This window comes from Diachasmimorpha longicaudata, chromosome 1 (genome assembly GCF_034640455.1).
Source record: "Diachasmimorpha longicaudata isolate KC_UGA_2023 chromosome 1, iyDiaLong2, whole genome shotgun sequence".
NCBI lineage: Eukaryota > Metazoa > Arthropoda > Insecta > Hymenoptera > Braconidae > Diachasmimorpha > Diachasmimorpha longicaudata.
The window spans coordinates 11,247,695-11,267,491 of NC_087225.1; the positions used below are offsets into that span (position 1 = coordinate 11,247,695).

General features: G+C 38.9%; 1 protein-coding gene across 2 annotated transcripts in view; it reads right to left on the reverse strand.

Annotated features, from left to right (window-relative positions):
* LOC135166688 (myosin light chain 1) overlaps positions 1 to 18,924 on the reverse strand; it is a 102,319-nt gene extending 83,395 nt beyond the window's left edge. For both annotated transcript variants that reach the window (XM_064129206.1, XM_064129235.1), the window contains exon 1: positions 18,919 to 18,924. The gene's annotated coding sequence lies outside the window, so the exon portion shown is untranslated. The remainder of the gene's footprint in view (positions 1 to 18,918) is intronic.
* Positions 18,925 to 19,797: the final 873 nt, after the last annotated feature.

Genomic DNA, 19,797 nt, shown 5'->3' on the forward strand with positions numbered 1-19,797 from the left:
GCCACGGGTTCATAAGCGGTATGTCTAACAATTGAAAAAATTATTTTAAATTCTTAATTTGGGGAGGGGAGGGGAGGGGAGGAAATTGAAGCCATCAAAGCCCTCGGAAAAAAATCAAAACCCAAAAAAAATTGCAATTGAAATAAATAGTGGAGAGATTCAAGTATAATTTCGATACGTATCCACTCCTCTTCCCCATTGTACGCCATATTTCCATCATTGACTCATTGTATCACAAAACAGCTACCTCATCCCCCACAAAGCTCACGCTGGCTCACCCCGTTTTACGGGACATTTACCAGCAATGGGATTTCACGCGAAGGAAGCTACCTGATGCCAAAGTGCCTAAAGAGTGAAAGAAACGTGGCTACCAAGAATTCCGTTTTTGTACCCCCTCCAACCCCCCACCACGCCGCCACCTCCTCCTCAGTTACCGTCAATGGGAATTCTCCTTGAAGCTCGAGTCAATAACATTTTCTCAGCCCATCTCTGATGCAAGCTCCTGTCAATATGTGTGTGCAAGTGTGTGTATATATGTGTATGTGTTCACCTGTGTATGGGATCTCTTTGATGTTGTATTTTACATGCCTTTCAGATTCTCCCTCCCGTCTTTTATATCCAGTCGCATTTTGACCTCTTTGCCACTGCACACTTTGCATATATTTCCATAAAGACGGAGTAAATTTTATTACCAATCAAAATAAGGTAAATGGAATGTAAAGGGGATCTGAATGTTAAGAATTGGTCTATTGAATTAACGAGAAATTAATTTAACTGGTTAGGTAGTGAAGTAATTCAGATCGATCACGAGAAGATTGAAAAAAATTGTTGAATAAAACAGGTCACCCTCAGGTGTGGGGAGAGATATTCAAAGGAATACAATGAAAAATTGTTGAGTTAATGACCCACTTCATTGATTCGACTTACTACACAGTTTCTCACAGAAGTTGTTCCTTTGTTCCATAATTTTTTTCTTTTTTAAGACTGTAAATTAGGATTGGGGTGTTGGCAGAGCTTGAGGATTTCTATAATTGAATCTTGGGTAACAACTTTTCATTTTCTTTGCTCTTCGGTCGATTCACTGGGCGACTTGAGGGAATATTGACAGTGGATTGGTTGAAGACCGGTGGTGATGGAATTAATCATTATTTGAGGAAAGAGTTATGGGGGATTTGAAAAGGTAATGAGGGGTAGCAGTACTTCGGTGTGAATGAAAATTGATGTTTTTAATTGAGCAGCGCGATTTTAATGTTTTTGGAAAAATATTGCTCGTTCATTAACATATTACAGGTAATGAACGTAGGAAATCGTTCATAGACTAATAGAATAGGATAATTTTCTTTTCCTTTTCAACCCTTATTTCTTGAGAAATTAGTAGTCACGTTTTAAGATAATGTCGACGGTGTTGAACTGCCCTATCAACCCCTTGAAGATGGGACTCATCGATCTTCACTCGGATTCAATTAATTCTAATGAGCGGAAACTTATGAAATCGATATCTAATTAAAGTGATTCAATCCAGCCAATTTAGTACGTGAGGAGTTATTGGAGATATTTTGAAAATTATGGGGTTGAGAGACAGAAGCCCAGAATTATTTTATTGGTTATCAAATTCCATACGATTTCATGCGCTATGGTTTGCTGAATTATTGATGTATTTGTCGATATTTAGTCTGAAGTGAACTTTAAACTTTTACTTTTGTGACTGAGTTTGCCTTACAGTGAAATGATCCGGTTTCAAGACGTCAGAAATGGAAAAGTGCGGTCTCTCTGATGATTCAAATGGTGGGAGATGCTCATTGAACCAAGAAGAAACGAAGAAATCCGTCGAACACGCAACAAAGAGCTTTTCGAAATGATACATATCGTATAAATACAAAGAATAATATTTTCCTGTGATCGTAAAAGTTGAGTTAAAGCCGTTCGGCTACACAGAACTCTATAAAAAAAGTCAGGGATATCCCGAAACCCCGGAGTAACGACAGAATAAGAAAAGAATGAAAAAAAAAACAAGAGAAATCGCGAAAAATGAAGGCACCACGTACAGCGCTTGCGCATTCATCAGACGTGTCCCTTTGAGATCAGGAGATTGTATCCCGCTCCGGGCAGACGGCACCAGGACTTTTCATGACATCTTCTTATATCCCCTCGTAAGTGTTCGCGACCCTATCGATAAGAATGCACGTCGTGCATCTTCCGAAGGGAGGGTAACGTTTCTTTTATTTTGACAAAAAGCTTTTGTCTCGTTTCTTCCAACATGGTGAATTATTACTCGGGCTTTTTCCCTGGGATACCAGCGTTGTCATTCTTCAACGAGAACATGATGGATCACCTTATTATTTTTGTTGACTGTTTTCTTCGATTTTCTTCATTAGTTTTACGGCTTTTTAGAATCTCCCTCACGGATGATGACAATTTTTGCAATTAACTTTTTGAAGACGATTAATTGTTCTCGGGAACAGTCGTCGAGTAGTTTATTATTCGAGACAATCATCATCATCACTGTTCATCATAAACCTCTCCATTGCATTATATCATTTTAATTCATATTTATAAAATATCATCCTATATTTCCCCTCAATTTAATATACAATTATTGGTCATCCAAATTTTTCAAAGAATTACCCTCATTCCCTCTCCCCGACTCAAATGATAAAATGTGATAAGAACCAAATGAGAAATAAAACTCTTTCATTACCAAGCGCACGCCAAATAATAGTACAAGAGATACAGGAGCAAATGTGGCCGTGAAGGTGGAATGAAACTATTGGTCAGATATACAAATTACCGGCAAGGGATGGTGGGGTGGCTTGGAAAGGGGAGGAAGGGTCACAGGTTGTGCCGAGTCAGATGGAAACTAGTCTAGGGAATTGGAGGTGGCGCGCGCCAGGAGACTACCCTATGCAGCCCCTATCGTTTAACCCTCCCCCTCATCTCTCCCGCCTCCCCTCCACCCCACTGCCTTTGCTCTGTTCTACCATATCACCCACCACTATTCGCATACAGCTTTTCTGTCCGTTGATATTGTAACGCGCAACAAGCCCGAGGGCAAACCAACCCCCTACCCTCGTCGTCCCCTCACTGCCCCCTCTCCCCACTGACACTGTATGCGGCTACAGAGGGAAACACTTGAGGGGGGGGCGGGTTGGTTCCTACCCCTTTCCCTCACCAAACCAATTCCGTATAACCCGCACCTATAATACCCTATGTGTTCAACATTGTTATACCACTCTCACTTGGCTCACGGTACAAGCTGGTATAGCAGTGGGTATACAACTCTATCTCCCTCGTTTTTTCTTCATCAAATTGTTGGTCCATCTCTTTCTCACCGGCATTAAACAGTTGTACCCCGTTACAGCCCTTCCACCACATGCCCCACAACCCCTAGCGCCCACTGCGTCCCGCAGGTGCCTTCAGTGTTGTCTCTATCTGTTTACGAGGTTCGAAGATTCGCTCAGCAACACCTGGGGCTTATAATTCCATGAGGAGCATTATTGAACAAGTAAATTAACCGTTTAATATGATTTTGCATAGGGGGAGGTGGAGGAGGAGTAATGGGAAGGGTTAGCGGACGGGAATGCTGGGACCATTGGCTATAAATGGAAGTTTATCGTGATTTTTAGTTCATCTGGAGTGAGACGGTGAATGAGGGGCGGGAGGGAGGGGATTTGGTAATAAAATTCGGGGAATGTTTGTTGCGATGTTGGTGAGGGCGGGGGTGGGAGGGAGGATTTTTTATGCTTTCGATGTGAATTTCCATTTGTTTCCCTCTAATAACTATTTCCAGTGAATTCGTTAAGAATTCTTCCTTCGTTTTGTAAAACGTTGAATTTCCGGAATTGCAAAATTCATGAGCGATAAATATAGTCAATAGTCTTCATTCATCTGGTTGAGTGATACTTCCGGATATTCGTTTAGTTCTTATCTTGAATTTTTTCTCCCCACCCCCCAGTTATTCTCCTCAGAATTTCTGATACGATCCACAATAAACTCCGTCAGTCATTCCACTGGAATGGTTAATCAATCCCTCCATCCAAGCCTCTCCACTTCAGGTTCATCAAGTAATAATATTCCTAGTCTCACCCCTGAAATGTCCTAGACAACTCTATACATAATTCTGTCGTTCAATAAAGTGAATGGATACCTGTAAGTTCATTGCTCCACTGTCAGAGATTTTTGCCTGAAGTTTCCAATAAAAGAAAGTTCCATTGAAATAGTAAGAAAAATAATTGAAATTCACCATGTCACGAAATAATCATTAGACGCGGTGAATTGGAACAGACCTATTATTAAAAAATCAACGGAAGACGGGAATATTGATGTTAATAGGGAGAAATAACTTGATAAAGTTATTCAATTAATGGGGAAATGTGAATTTGAAAAGTGCTCTCTTTCCAATTGAATTTTCTCCTTTATCGGATCGCCCAGAACGCATAGTATTCTTGCAATTGTTGATAAATCAGATATCCCCAACCTTCCATCATGAGTATTCCCATAGAAGGCGGAAATACAACTGTTCCGTATGAATATCCAACGACGATCCTGGATGAGCTCAATATTACACAAATAGCAATTACCGTTAAAGACAGGTTTGAGGGGGGGGGGGGCATATTCGATTATATCCGGATAACGGTGGAGTTCTTTCACTGTGAAACTTCACTTGAAATCCGGTGGTTACGGTCATATCTTGTCTGTCTGATCAGATCATTTAATCTTCATCATATGATTACATGCTGACTAATAATGTTGTCTGATTAAAAATCAGTCAATTTACTCCTTTATTAAATAATCTTCCATTAAAATTTGCAATTACGATTATTCATGAATCCCAAAGACTAGATTCACACAAGTCATGTGATTTTCCCCCAAAAAATCGGTCTCCCAAAACAACCAAAACATGGAGGCCTTTCATTAAAGGCCTAAATTTTCTTTAAAATGTTTCTTCAACTAATCTCAAGTTTCTAATCATATTACCATAGTCTCCAAATGAAAATTCTGATTCCAAACCATTCTGACAAATCATAGGATAGATAAAAATTATAACGCTCCACTTCCAGTAGCACTATCGTGCCAGTCTGTTATTCCCCCAGAATACAAAATTTTAAAATCCACCCGATTTTCGTAACTCGCATGCAAGTAATTGCATTTACCGTTCTCGTCACGCGATACCCCCTTTTACCCTTTCTCCGTGCACTATCCATTTCTCTCGGTTATGTACACTTCATCTCTATTCCATTCCATCCTCTCTGTCCTGTCCCTTCCCTCCACCACCCAACAAGTGCATTGTCTGGTCCCACACCTCTCCCATCGCGTCGGCCCTATAGCTTTTGTAAAACGAGTGCAATACGATCCAACCAAACCACTCTCTCCACTTTCCTCCCTCACCTCTTTCGACTTCCTGCCAACTACCACATTTTCTAACCACTGGGGTGTATGCACCCACCCGCATATTGTTATTGAATTTGTTTAGCGGTAGATGATAACACCGGACGATTTCTTGGAAGTGGCGCCGGTGCGGCGGACAGTGATTGATTAATGATGAATGACGACGAAGTGGTTCGTTGATTACCACCATTGATTATCGAGAATTTTCAATTATTTATTATAATTGTTTATTCATTTGTCCGTCCGGTGGAAACTTAAAATATTAATACCAGTGTTAAAAGTGCAATTTTTTAGGTGATTTATAAAAATCTAAAATGTTCAAATGGCTACAAGAGCGTATACCCTGTACAATTAGGTGATGTGTTCATTCCATCCAACCATTGTTTTTCTTTCGATAATAATGACCCAAAGAAAAAAAATTTTCGATGCTCTTTGATGGTGTAATCTCCTTGCAACGTTTATAATTGACATCAGAAGATGTGATAGGAAATCTTTATTAAATTGGAGAGCATTCGCTGTGGCCCATTTATTGCTAACACACGATATAATGATTTTATAAAAGAGTCTCCAACCTTTTCATACAAATTGACTGAGAGACAATACCTTTAATGAACCTGGAATATTTGGGTATTTTCCATGTTTCGATATTAACAACTGTCAGTGGCAGCTTTAGTCTCAGTTCCATTATGCAAACTGTCTACTTTGGGAATTCGCTTGCAGGATTAATATTAGCAATAAATCATTCACAGACAAGTGTTGTAATTTAACTTATTTAAAATCTCTGCATGAGGAGAGTAAGGCAATCCTCCCGGCACACGTTGAATTATTATGAGTATTATAGATTAAAATATTATACGGCTCGCCGATCAAATTAAAATTTTCATCATTAAGAATTCACACGTTGCTTGAAATTCCCACGGATTGCCATACGAATGAGAGTGTCGCACCAGTCACTTCCGTATTACCCAGCTCCCTCATTTCCATCAATTCCCCGCTCAATTTTCCATCAATCGTTGATTTTTTTTTCCCCACCACCTTCTCCTGCCCCACTCAATTTGAATTATGAGCCATCGGAATAAGGCGAATCGTCCTTCCGATAATATCGGAAATTCATTTGGGCTCAATGCGACAGTCTGCCGGCGACTAAACAGCACCGGCGACATAGACAGTTGCACACGGCATCATTACCGGGGGGTGCCTACCATCGTTTGTGAGGAGTGAGAGCGCCGAGTAATGAGAGACCGGGGGAGAGTTACATAGAATTGGAGGTACAAAGTGATAGAGAGGTTTGCATGCGGTGAATGAGACAAGGGTGACCGTGGGTGCGAGGGAATTTATACGTATACAAATATAGTATGTACATGTACCGAGTGCCTGTGTGAAGTGATACGAGATAGAGAGGAGCATTGCGAAATTAGTCCTGGTTCGCTCGATGAATTTCCACCACATCCGTCTTATCGGGAGGGGTAGCACGAATTATTGCATAACGTTACGGAGCAGTTTAATTTAACGCGTCGCATTACTCACGTGTCGCGGTATAAACGCCTGTGCATCGACACTGGTGCGATGAAACTGTTCCAAAGAGAAGTGGAATGAGTGAAGATATGATGAGTATTCAACGTTTCTGAGATGTGTGAATGTTAAATTTTTCATTTGAAGAGAATATCGAGCAAACTTTGGTTGAAATTAACTGCTTAAACTACTTCGAAATTTAAATATTCAGAATTTTTAATTCTCAATATTCTTTTTGCGATTGTTATTCGCTGATAACGTATTTGTAGAATATTATTAACTTATTGATCTACAAGGAAGAGTCATTTGAAATGGGTAAATTAGAAGTTCTGCGTTACTGGACTTCAAATTAATGATTTCTTAATCTTAAACCAGTCAGTAAAGTAAAAGTAAAGTTTTAACAAAAAGTAATTTTTCATGCAATCCTTTCCATTGTGGTATTAAGGGTAACCTGGGGCACACATATTAAGGCCATATACTACGGACGATACCTGTGAGGATTTATTCATCCCCCACACGGACTATAGAATTTTTTATAATCCCTCGCTTACGGAGCCTTGCTAATACCAAAAATACCATACGCTCATTATTACTCGCATTTCAGACTTTGTGATAAATGAAGAACGAACGTCGAACTCAGGATTACATAATTGAAAGAGGTGTATTGCAAGAGTTCAACTGACGTATTCCATTAAAGTTTTTTTATTTAAAAAATCCAACAAACGACCATTGAGAGAAAATTTTTTGTTTGACTGCTAAATCTCACTCTTGTTCCAAGTAAAATTAATTGCATAACCCTCTGATTACATTTACTCCGCAATACTCCTCAACTTAATTTTCTTCAAATTAAAATCACAATAGAGAAGAATATCCAGAAAAATGGAGGGAGAAATTGAAGTTATGAATTAATTATTGTGTAATGTTCCAATTTCCGAGAGCGGAGTTTTTAATACAATCGAGTGGAGCGGTATGGAGATTCATACCGACAACAAGAGCCCAACAATGATGAAGAATAATGTGTAAACCTCTTGTGGCTCTCGTGAACCTAAGGAAAATAATCCGCTGATGCGGACAAAAAAAATTTGCCCGGTCGAATCATTTAACTCGCGGGCCACATAAACAGATCTTTCTCCTAAATATGATAATGTCAATTGTAGTTCTTATTGTCCCCAGACATTTATGTCTTTCTACTTGATACATTCGTTACACAGAGAATAACATGAGGGTATGGTTGGATTCAGTGAATCCTGTTGAGTAGAGAATGTCTATTAAATTGCAATGACACACAAATCAACATCGCAACCAATAATATCACTGCAAAACCTTCATACGCCTGGCCAAATAACACCCACCGTCTTGAATAAAATTACACGCTCCATGAATTAACCCTGAGAAAAAAGTACACCCAAAAAAAAATATTATACGACCAAAAAAAACCCCCCAAGTTTTAATCCAGCTCTCGACTTCCCCCCCGGGTGCGTTATATTTCCATAAACTTATTGCCACCTAAAACTTTGGATGCTTTTTGCGGGACACGTGTTGCCTGATGTATTCCAAAGCCAAAACTTATTTACCCGTGAGAATCCTGTCCCAACGATATTTCATAATGTGTCGCTAAGGTACCCGAAGCTTCTGAATATACATAACCACCCACATTGCGCTTTTCTTCACTCTCCAGAGGGATAACACCCTTCATCCACCCTGTGCGACTCTTACACCTTTTGCCTCATATTCTCTCTCGTCGAGATGTAGCCAACTCCTCCAAAATGTGACAGGTTGCATCGAGAAAAAAATTTCCATATCTGACACATATTCCTCTGAGATGAGCAATTCTTGTTCAATTGCTTCAATCAGGTATTCAAATTATGCTCATCCTCAAGTATAATTTTATTGGTAATTAATCCACTCAAATTGCAACAGCGAAGGTTATATTAAATAATTTTTCATAAAGAGAATCGTGATCGTGATAAGACGAACACTAGTGTAAGAATACATTTGTTGCAATCAATGATACCCAATGTTAAAGGTATAATCGTGATAAACCGCCGAATGAAAGTGATAAATAAGAATTTATTCGAGTTCGGGTAAATGAATATGTACTCCATGTTAAATAATTTTTCTCTCAGTGTAGGTGTAAAAAACATTCCGGAGTCGAATGCGTAGAAAAAAAACCTGGAGATGATAAAAAAGTTGAGGGACACTGGGGGACGACTGTGACTATCTACAATGTGAAAATGGCCAACTATTAATTTTTCGATTCCTCATTCCCTCCTCACCACCCACAGTCATCCACGAATGGCGTAAAAAACACACGCCCCGAGAAATCGAACGATTTATTGTGTGCCGATGTCGATGGAACTTTTATGCAATTCTCATGCTTTTTCATCCAACTTTTTTTTTCATCATGAGAGGAGGGAAAATAACGGAGGAAAAAGTTTGACTTTTATTTTTCAGACAATTGTCATTTCATCATTTTTATGAGATTTTTTTTTCTCAATTAAATTCAAAGACATGAATACCGCGAAATTAATGCCTTTTGCAATGAAAACTTTTGCGAGGAACTCAATTAATTATGAAGTTTCGGAGAAATTGTTCGGGAGAAAAATGATACGTGTCAATTGGAAATTGAAATAATAAAATTGTTACAATTGTCGGAAATGACTGCAACCGGTTAATTTCATTTCACCCTGGACAGTTCAATTGAAATTATGAGGTGAAGACGTGTATCCTAAAATGCATTGCATTAAGGTTTTTGTCAAATATTTTCCCCCACCAGTCACCCACTTCATCAATGGAGTCTTTGATTTCAATATTTGGAATTTTGGTGTCATTACTGGTCTCATCAAAATCACGATTTTTCTACGTCGTAAGAAATAAAAAAAAAACATTACAATAAAAAATCCATTGGAGCTGCCATGAGAGCTCTGTGATCCTAAAATTTTCCCTTCGCGCTCGTCAAACTCTCGATATTCCTCCGGGTCCCGTCAACCATTCCAGTTATAACGAACTATACGTTTTCAGGGGGGATGAAGAGGGAGAGGAATGCGTGTTGCATCGATGAAAGGTCGTGCACTGAGCTGTGGAAATGCACACACCAAAATACCTTAATGTATGCATGCACCATTCACGAAAAGCCCGTTGGAGCCACAGTAATCCATGGAGAAACGAGTGACGTATCCCGTGGGACGTTAGTTCCCAGTTGGACGAACACCTACACTTCGGTGTGCTTCGCTTTTGCCAGTGATTTATGAATAGGAAAAGTCGTAAATTATGAAACGAGAGGGTAGCTGGGAAGAAGCGACGAGTGGTTGGTAAAGTGAGGGAGGGAGAAAAGTGGAGTAGAGAGCCAACGCAACGACTGAATATGGTGAAAGGCGAAACGAAACGAATTCGAACTGTCGTACGTTGGAAACACACCTTCATTTCTCTCCCGCTTTCCCTTCGTGTACGGACTTAACGCGTGTACTACATTTTCATGACTGACATTTATTATCTATCAACAGTTGTACTTCGAAGGTTTCCATCCCACAGTTTTTTATTTCCCCCACGTCCCTCCCAGAGCGACGTCGCTAAGAGCAAAGTTGCAGATACCACTGGGCGTTTCTATGCAGCGACAAGTATAAGAACGAGTGCGATTGAGCTCTGTCAGCTGAGCTGTCAGTTTCTGGGAGATGAGTGAAATGATTTTTAATGCCAAATTGAGTAAGAAGAGCTCATGATTTTATCATTCACTAACTCCATCTCCAACGCCAATCATCATACCGCCATCTTTGTTATACAAGTATTGAGTACGCATTGGAATACAGCGAGGTCTTGCTATAGTGTGGGGGTATTTACTTCACCAACTGCATTAAATTTCTCGGATAATTTACAAGGTACAAGTTGGCGGGTGTATTACGGAGTTCGACTGTCGTACATTGAAAAAGCGCCTTTAGTTCTCTTCAACTTCTTGTCGTTTGCCGAGGTAACGCGTGCGCTACATTTTTATGACTGACATTTATTATCTATCAAGAGTTGTAGTCCGAGGTATTCAGTCCTTTAGTTTTTTTTATTTCACTTCCATTCCTTCTAGAGCAACATGCAGAAACAGAAATGAAAACAAGCACCATTGGACGGTTCAACACCAGTGGAAGAGGGTGGGAATTGTTTGGAATGCAAAACTTGATGATGGGGCTCCATAATTTTTCTTTTATTCATTGTACACTGGAATGCTCAGAGGTCTTGTTCTCGTGCGAGGGTATTCACTTCGGCAACTGCGCTCAATTTCTCGGCGAATTCATAACAAACAAGTTAGCACGGGTATTATGGTGAATACGCGGGGTGCGGTGAAATTAAAGAGCCGTAGAAAAATGATTATTTTATGTAAATTGGAGGTGATCCAGAGCGGAAGATGGGGGAGTCTTCTGCTTCTGGCGGGTTGTTAGACGGGTATTTAGGTTCATTAGACCAGGGGGATGTTTCAAGGTGATACTATGAAATTCAAAGTGTCCTGTGGCTGATGTTTCATGCATTTAACATCCATAAGAGCCAAATGAGGGTCACGTGAATGACATCAGAATTTGGGAAATTAAATCGGATGCATCAGATTAATGGGGAAAAAACCAATGTATCTCCAATTATTTTCAGAACAGATTAAACACATCTCTCTCCCTCATTAATCTTGTGATGGATATGCACTCGTATTGTGAAATGAAACATAAATAGAATAAAGAGATACATTAATTACCGTATTCGCGGCGATAATAACATGTTTTATGGATATCGGGGAATGACTATTGATCAACAAATAACAGAATACATCGTGGTCTACTTTCTCCTAATTAATTGAATACCGGATGTTTTTTTGTGATTAATTAACTGTTAATTATAAACATTCATTACTGCAACGTTTATTTATAGCTCAGTTGTTGAAATTTCTGGTGGAGATTAGATGTAGTGTTCCGGATACTGGGATAATTCAATTGAATCAATAGTGGAGTTTTATTGATGCCTCTAGAGGGGTGTCTAATTGGATCAAATGTTTAATTGAATCACTCTGAAGGGTTTCATTGGTGTGAGCACAGAGTCTTAAACGATTTTTCTCGTTATTTCTAGCTCCATCGAATTGTCTAGTTGCTGGGAAAATGGGTTAGCGAAAAGTCATTGATGCATTTAATTGAAGTAAAGAATATTTGCGAGATGCACTTTTATAGTGATTAATGATACCTTTAGGGTATACACCTTCTAAAGATTAAATGTTTTTATCATTGAAACAATATTAAATTTTTCCAACCTCTATGAAAAGGGAATTTTTTTATTTGTAATGTTCGGAAGAGAAATTATGTCAGTTGATTGATGGTTGAAGAGAAATTTTTAAAAAATGAACTTCACATTGACGATTGAAAAAATAAACTCTTCGTTATTAGCGTCTCAATATTCCCGACATTTCCTGTACCTCAATGTACAGCGAGCCCCGAGGAAAATTCGATATACCAGGAAATTCGGATAAACTTCATTCTGAACGCTGAGAGGCATAACGATCCTCATATTTCCTACAAACGCCCTCCTCCCATCCACCCCCCGGCCCTCATCGCCACTCATCCAATGTTCGTTAAATAGGCGTCCTCCAACGTGAAAAAAAAGCTACATAATGAATAAATAAAAAAATAAAAAAAGTTGGATATGTACGAGTGAAGGAAATGACTTTTGCTCGAGCTACTCGAGGATACGCTTCCGTCCATTTAATGGACTCGCGCGTTTCAATCTTTTCGTGGAGATGACGGCTGGAAGAAACGAGAGAAAAATGAAAATGAGAAGAGAAGGGAATGAATCCAGCGTTACCAATAACCGACACTGTCGTCTATTTCTCCATTCTCTGTTATCCCTCTACCCCTCACGGTTATGCCCCGCATACTTTTCTCTCCCATCAACTCTCTGGGGTTTCATCCCCGTGGTATGTCGTAGCAGCGCTGGGATATGACTATGCATATTCAAAATCAAACTGAATGAAAGAAGTCGTCATGGCCGAGGGGTCGAGACAACTCGAATGAATATTCAAATGAAATTGAAAATGGGAAATGACCCCTGAAACCTGATTTTCAATGAGGTTTATGATCAGGAATCTAATGTGAATTGTCAGACGAGAGAGTGATGAATGATAGTTTTCTTCCAATTTACAAGATTTTTTTCTCTGAGTTAAAATACTGATATTGTTGGGGGTGTGAAGGGTGTCATTAGCGAAATTCCGAATGTCAGTAACAGTTACCGTAAAAATAGGAAAGCTACATATGATCTTATCAGGTATTGCAGCATACCTGCTTCCAACGGTGTTATTTACAAAATTCATTGATTTCTGCAATTAGTGACTGGTATATCCATTGTCAAATTATCTCTATTCCACTACGAGCCTGATCAGGTCCCTCAAGCCTTCTGATTAGTATTTATCCGATGCGATTTTAATCAGACTGACCGGCGTAAAAACTTGACCAAAAGTTTTCCCATTCCCACCTGTCACTGAATCAGGTTCCACCCCATCTCAATATGCATTCGGTTCACTCTCTCCCATCCCCATCCTCACCTACTCGCCAGGGTCTGTGTACTCCGTATTAAAACGGCCGAAGCGCATGTAATTTGTATCTCCCTCTCCCTCAATTCAACCGTTGCGCTTCTCTATTCTCCGTTCGCCCACTGGTCCCTATGAATATGTAAATTTTCCACCGCCAGGCATACATTATCCACTCAGTTGACTATAAACCCTGATATGCTGGACCGTTATAACCTATACCGTAATAATTAGGAATCATTTAAACGGTACCATTCATAAAGCACTTGACGGCACCCCATTTCCACTTAATATCGTGGATCATTCGTGAGAAAAAAAATTTCTGAGTTTAATTTTTTTCCGGGCGGTTTTACCACGAATTTTTGATGATTTTTCAGTAGGTTCAATATCTCTATATCCCTTTATTTGGAAACTGCAAGTATTGAACCATTAGATATAAATATTCTCAAATAAGAATTTAACAAAAATCAATATATTGACTTTGATGAGTAGGAAAAAACCACTGAAAAGTTCTCACGTATTTTAGTAAGTGAAGTGATGGAACGAATGAGAGGGGAGGGGAAATGCATTAGTAATGGCGTAATTTTGATACCGAAAATGAACCGGTAAAATATAATCCCATCTTAATTAATTGAGTTATCCCAATGCAGGTTTTACCAATTGCGTTGTTTTAATAATTTAATGAATTTCATTCCCATTTGTAAGATATTCTGGTAAAGAATATGAACAATTATTTCAATTGAAAATGGTCTTTAAAGCTCCATCAACAGGAGTTGGAAGGAAAGAGAAAACTAAAAAAAAACGAAAAACCACCGAAAACCAGTGATATAAATGTACGTGCGGTCAGGCATGAGAATCCAGCGAAGATCAATACGCAAAAAATAACAGAAGAACTGGTGAAAATGTTCTCACGTCTATTTGTAACCAACAAAATGAGAAGAAACACTTTGAAATTCAAAAGTAGTGATACAAGATTGGCACATGTATCCCTGGATTCGATTAGTAACACTCGGTTGAACGCAAATGTTTCAAAGACCCTCACAACCCACCCCCCTATTTCTCTATTCTCCGGGGCTATTTCAAGCCTTTCTCCTGTGGCGAGACAACGTCGAAAGATTAAAAAAACCCGCAAAAGTGTATGTATAAATTGTCTGTCTCCCTAGGGAACAGCCCGATATTACCTTCCGCGTTGGAGAAAAATAAGAGACGCCGGGACTCCGCCCCGTATATTTCTTCCGGCACTAGGAGTCGACCGTGAAAGTCGGTGTATAAATTTGACGTGTGTTCTATACTCAGATAATTTCTACCAGTCTTTCTCCCTTCATTCGTTTTCATCAGCTAATTATGAAATGAAAGGGATTTTTTTTCCATTGTTTTGCCAACGAAAAGGAATTTTTTTTGTCCAACGAAAAAAAAACTGTTGAAATTCACCTTTTGAAGGAGAATTAATATGCTCTGATGAGTGTATTTAACAGTAATTAAATGATTCAGCGGTCAAAAGTTAACTTTTCTTCCTGCAGTTTGGATTGAAAAGAGGAAACAAAGAGAAATAGTTCATTTGACTTGAATGAAAACCTTTGTTTAACATTTATTACATGTTTTAAAAAATTGAGTTTAATTATACCAATTGTTTGACTAGCTATAACAATCGTTACTCAATTGAAGAAAAGTACTCATTAGATTTAATGCAAAACAGCTCATTAAATCAATGTAAAACTTTGAACAGATGTTTGTGTATAATCACCCGGAAAAATTGTATTTAATCTCTTTATCTCATCTTTGACATATTCACTGCAAAAAGAGAAAGCGAAGAGAAAGGAATCGAATATTCGGAATTATTGCAGAATTCGCTAACTAGGTCATTCTATGGTCGATATCAGAGATAAAGTAAATTCCAAAAATTTAAAATAATTGACGCTCTCATCCAACGACGTAATTTACAATTTTAATTCATTAATACAAACCCCAATGCGAGTCACATGTTTTTATTCCTCTGTGACGTGTGTGAATATCGAAGTAAAGATTTTAGGTCACAAAACCCTTGACGGTGTCGTGCAATTCACCTCACCATTTGGCCCTATGATATAACATTCGGCTTTATTTTTATTTTTTCGGAAATAACACCCTGGCACAGCCATTACTTCCCCCACTTTCATCCGAACAACTGTTCACCCCCGCGACATCTGAACGACAAAACGAGTCGCTGTGTCTCGGAGAACGGCAGTATGATCACTTCTATTTTCCCGCAGAATATGTATGCAAAGGGGAAATAATAAGAAAAACTCCATGTGAAAAAGGAGAGAAGGTGCGATCGATGCGACTCGGCGCCTCGTCAAAATTGAAATACCACAGGGGGATACAGTATAAGGTATGCGCAACGGTTTAAGGACAGTAGCTTAGCGTGTTCAGGCAAGATTGAACTAAATTCAATATTTTCACTTCTCTTCTCTTTCCCTACCGCTCCCTTCTCGCTTATTATTTCTTCTCCATGCAGTATGGGATTATTGAAAAAGCGGATGTGACTCCCTAGTATATTCTCGGAATGTGTGTAAACATGATTCTTTCTGAGGAAAAAAATCGCAAATAGCATTTCAAATATCTCCAGATATTACTGAATTTCACATAATTTCATCCAGATTATTCGGAATTATGGCTTGTTCCCATAATTCCGAACAAATTAATAATGTGATATTTAAATGAATTGATTCGTGTGAATTTCATTCACACGTGTCTAGTTTTTTAAAATCAAATTTAATATCAGACTTTTAAGTATCGAATCACGCGGAGTGAAAATGTCATCGTTCAGACACATTCCATATTATTAAAATATTCTTGTTTCACGCGTTTAATGAAGAAATCGTTCGATATTCGGGAGAATATCGGTTTTGGCTCGTTGTAGGGCTGTAGTACAGATCGAAAACAGTGAAAGAAGAAATTTTGTAGTTCGAGTGATTGATTTAAAGCGCTGATGAATGTCCATCAAATAAAACTGAGTCGTCTATTTTTCAACGAAATCTGATATTTGACGGGAATAAACGGAAAATCGTTTTTTCACCATAAAAACCGATAAATGTTTTTCTCAGCGCCATATTCATTTGAGTTTATGGTACAATCGATTTTCCGAGCATTCCGATCAGGCAATAATGATACTTTTGATTTTTTTTGTATCTTCCTACCCTTATTATCGATTTCATCAGGAGAAAAATAATCGTTTCGCGAATTGATCACCTGCAACCACGAAAATTCATTCCAACTGCCAATTAACCCTGAAAATAGCCCAATATATTGACAGCAACTTGCGGTCATCTGGTATCGAATCTAAACCCAGCGATTTATCAAATTGTTATTACCAGAGAAATTGTATTTTTCATATACTTCCATGGCAATTGTTCACTTTCAAAGGCCTCCCCTGTCTATTTTTCAATTCCACGCTCATGGAAAATGTCAGGATAGCATATGGCCCAGCCTCGAAATTGGATTTCAGCCGGGTTGCGAGTTGCAGAGCCCCTTCCAAAGAGCGAACGTGCGTCAGTTGCTGTAGTGTTTCGTGCGGCTGATATTATACCCATGGTTTTGCTGACTGAAATTGGAAGGGGTGCGTGATTACTGGGTCGATGGGTTGGGCATACGTCAGAATATGCACCCTACAACGGGGATTATATATACAATTGTAGTAACCAAGATTACAACTGTAATTTCTTGCAGTGAGAAGTTTATCAAAAATGTTCTTGAAATTGAAATTGTCAATTTTTTTAAATTTTTGTTGACGAAACTTGATAAGGATTTCCCTGGAATGACTAGCCGTGGGATTTGCTTCTCTTAATAATTCCAACAATTTCATAAATTCGTTCACAATGTTCAGAAAGTTCATAAATTCCCACGAACATTCTAGAAAATTCTAAAATTTCTTCGGAACTTCCGTGGAAACCAACAATATCCTCGGACTCCATATGAAATCAAGAAATATTTTCCTACCTTTCAGAATATTCTGGATTTCTCCAGAAAGTTCCAAAATTTTACCACCCAATAAATAAGCACTGAAATTTATGGGCACCTAACGATTCAAACGTAACAATTTCATTGAAACCCATTTAATATTTTTGTTCGTTCCACCTAACAGTTGAATTTCTGGTAAGCAAATTCAACTGTTTCTTCTCACTTCTAGAAAATTCATTAGAATTAAATGTGATAAAAATCATGGGCAATATCCCTATAATTTTTCTTCAATTTAAACCACAGAATACAGGAAGGGTGCAAGCACTCCTCATGGAATATATATACCAACCAAGTACAAATTTCCGTGGATATATTCCTAAGACCCCCAAGAAACGCCCAGTGGCATCGTACAGCATTTGCAACAGTTGCAAAATGTGTACACACTGTCCTGGTATGTGTAAGCTGCGGGTGGAACTTGAAAATACCAGTGTATATGAATTGCAACAACAAAACCAACACACCACCAATGTTGCTCTCTAATCCGTGGGTGTTACATAACGAAACAGGTTGCGGCGAGGAGAGAGAAGTGGAGAGTTGGGGAACTAGCTGGGGCGATCAGCAAACAGGGAACGACAAATACTAGACAACGACTGGGATAACGAAAGCGTTTTACGATATTGTGCATATCACGTACACAAGATTTTGTCCCTTCAATAGCTGTATGATGTCTCCACGATGAAAAATCGTGGTTATTTTCGCTGCAGGAGAGATAAAAGCATAATCCTTTCGAAAAAAAATGGATCACAATATTGGCCATCGACGTACAGCCAGTAGCACTCGGAATTAATCAATAAGCTAGTGCATAAAGTTGATTGCCCATCATCTCACGCTACTAAAAGCATCACAGATGCAACTGAACACAAATATATGAAAGAAATATGTAAACGAAATAGGATTACAATGAAAGCGATTATAATCAACGAATTGGATAGAACTAACATAAAAAAAGAGCTTGCAATAAGTACGTGTCAACTATTACAAAATCTTCTCCGTCTAGTTTAATCCGGGCCTCCAATAACAAAAGAAAAACTCCCAATCATTTTGCAATCAAGTTTTCTTCCCTGAACCCCGACTACCTCCATCGCATCGCAAAAAAAACCCCTTCAGAAATAAATTTCCATCCACCAGATGTTCAGGTTTGTCGTTGAGCGTAAATACCCAGCTGTTTGTAACGTCACAGTGGAAAAGCCCACGGCATTAGGCGCCCTGAGGAGACATTTTGCTGCTGAGAAACGAGAGAATGTTTGGGATAAGAAAACCCATGGATTCAAACGTTGTTCACTAGTGAAGGGGTTGGTGTGCAACATTCACTCGTCGAGATGTACGTGCTCATGTAAAGATAACAGAATTACAAAACCACCGTCTCTGGAAGGGGTTGCAATGGAGGTGTAATACTCACCCCTCAATTTCACTCCTACCACTCTCCATTTCTACCCCCCATTGCCGATCTGTGTGAAGTTGTAATGTGATGAAGGCCAGAGCCAGAGAAGAAAATTTATGAGATAGAGAATTTAAGCTATATAACAAGATATTCCTACTTTTATCGTTACGGAAAGCTCTCTCGGGTTGTTTGCGCACTCGTCGGGGATTTCCGTTACCTCCGATTCACCTCTCTCGGTACTCTCACTTTTCCCAGATAAGGCAAACTTTCGGCTCTACTCCAACCAACAGTTACTCCCACCAATCCACCAGCATTTCTGTCGCTATCTCCACCACGAAACTCACCGAGAAATGAAATGGATAAATCGATGGAGAGGATGATGTAACTGTAGGAAACAGTCAAGGATTCTTGTTTTTTGTTTAATATTGTTGGTTCTTGGGAAAGTTCAGAAGGGTTAAGTGGGGTTTGAAGGTAGCATTGTTTCAATAAGATATGGGTCGATTTTCTCTGATGAAAATGTTTAGTGGAAACTACTATAGAGAAAAAAATAGAATTTGATTTTTGTGGGATGTCACGTTGGTAGTACCAGAATGAGTGGTCCACTCCCCTCTATTTTGTACTATAAATCAAATTTCTATTTGGTATTTTGATAAAAAATACAGGCAGTACAGAAATTGCCAAATTTTTCAAAATAAATTCACGGAAATTCCCTAGATTTTGAAATAAATTCCTGGTATGTGCTCTGCGACCGCAATCTCACGAAATTGTCTCCATTTAGACTCATTTCACCCCTCGTATCACTCTTCTTATAGTCACTGTAGACAAATTACAATGGCCATTTACCGTAAACAAGAAAAATAAACGGGTTTTTATCTCCATGAGATGTTTTTACATCTCGATATCTTCCCATCGCCACTTGTGAGATCTGTAGATCTGATACTCGGGAAATCGAGTAGGAGAGAAAAAGACCGAGAAAAAAATC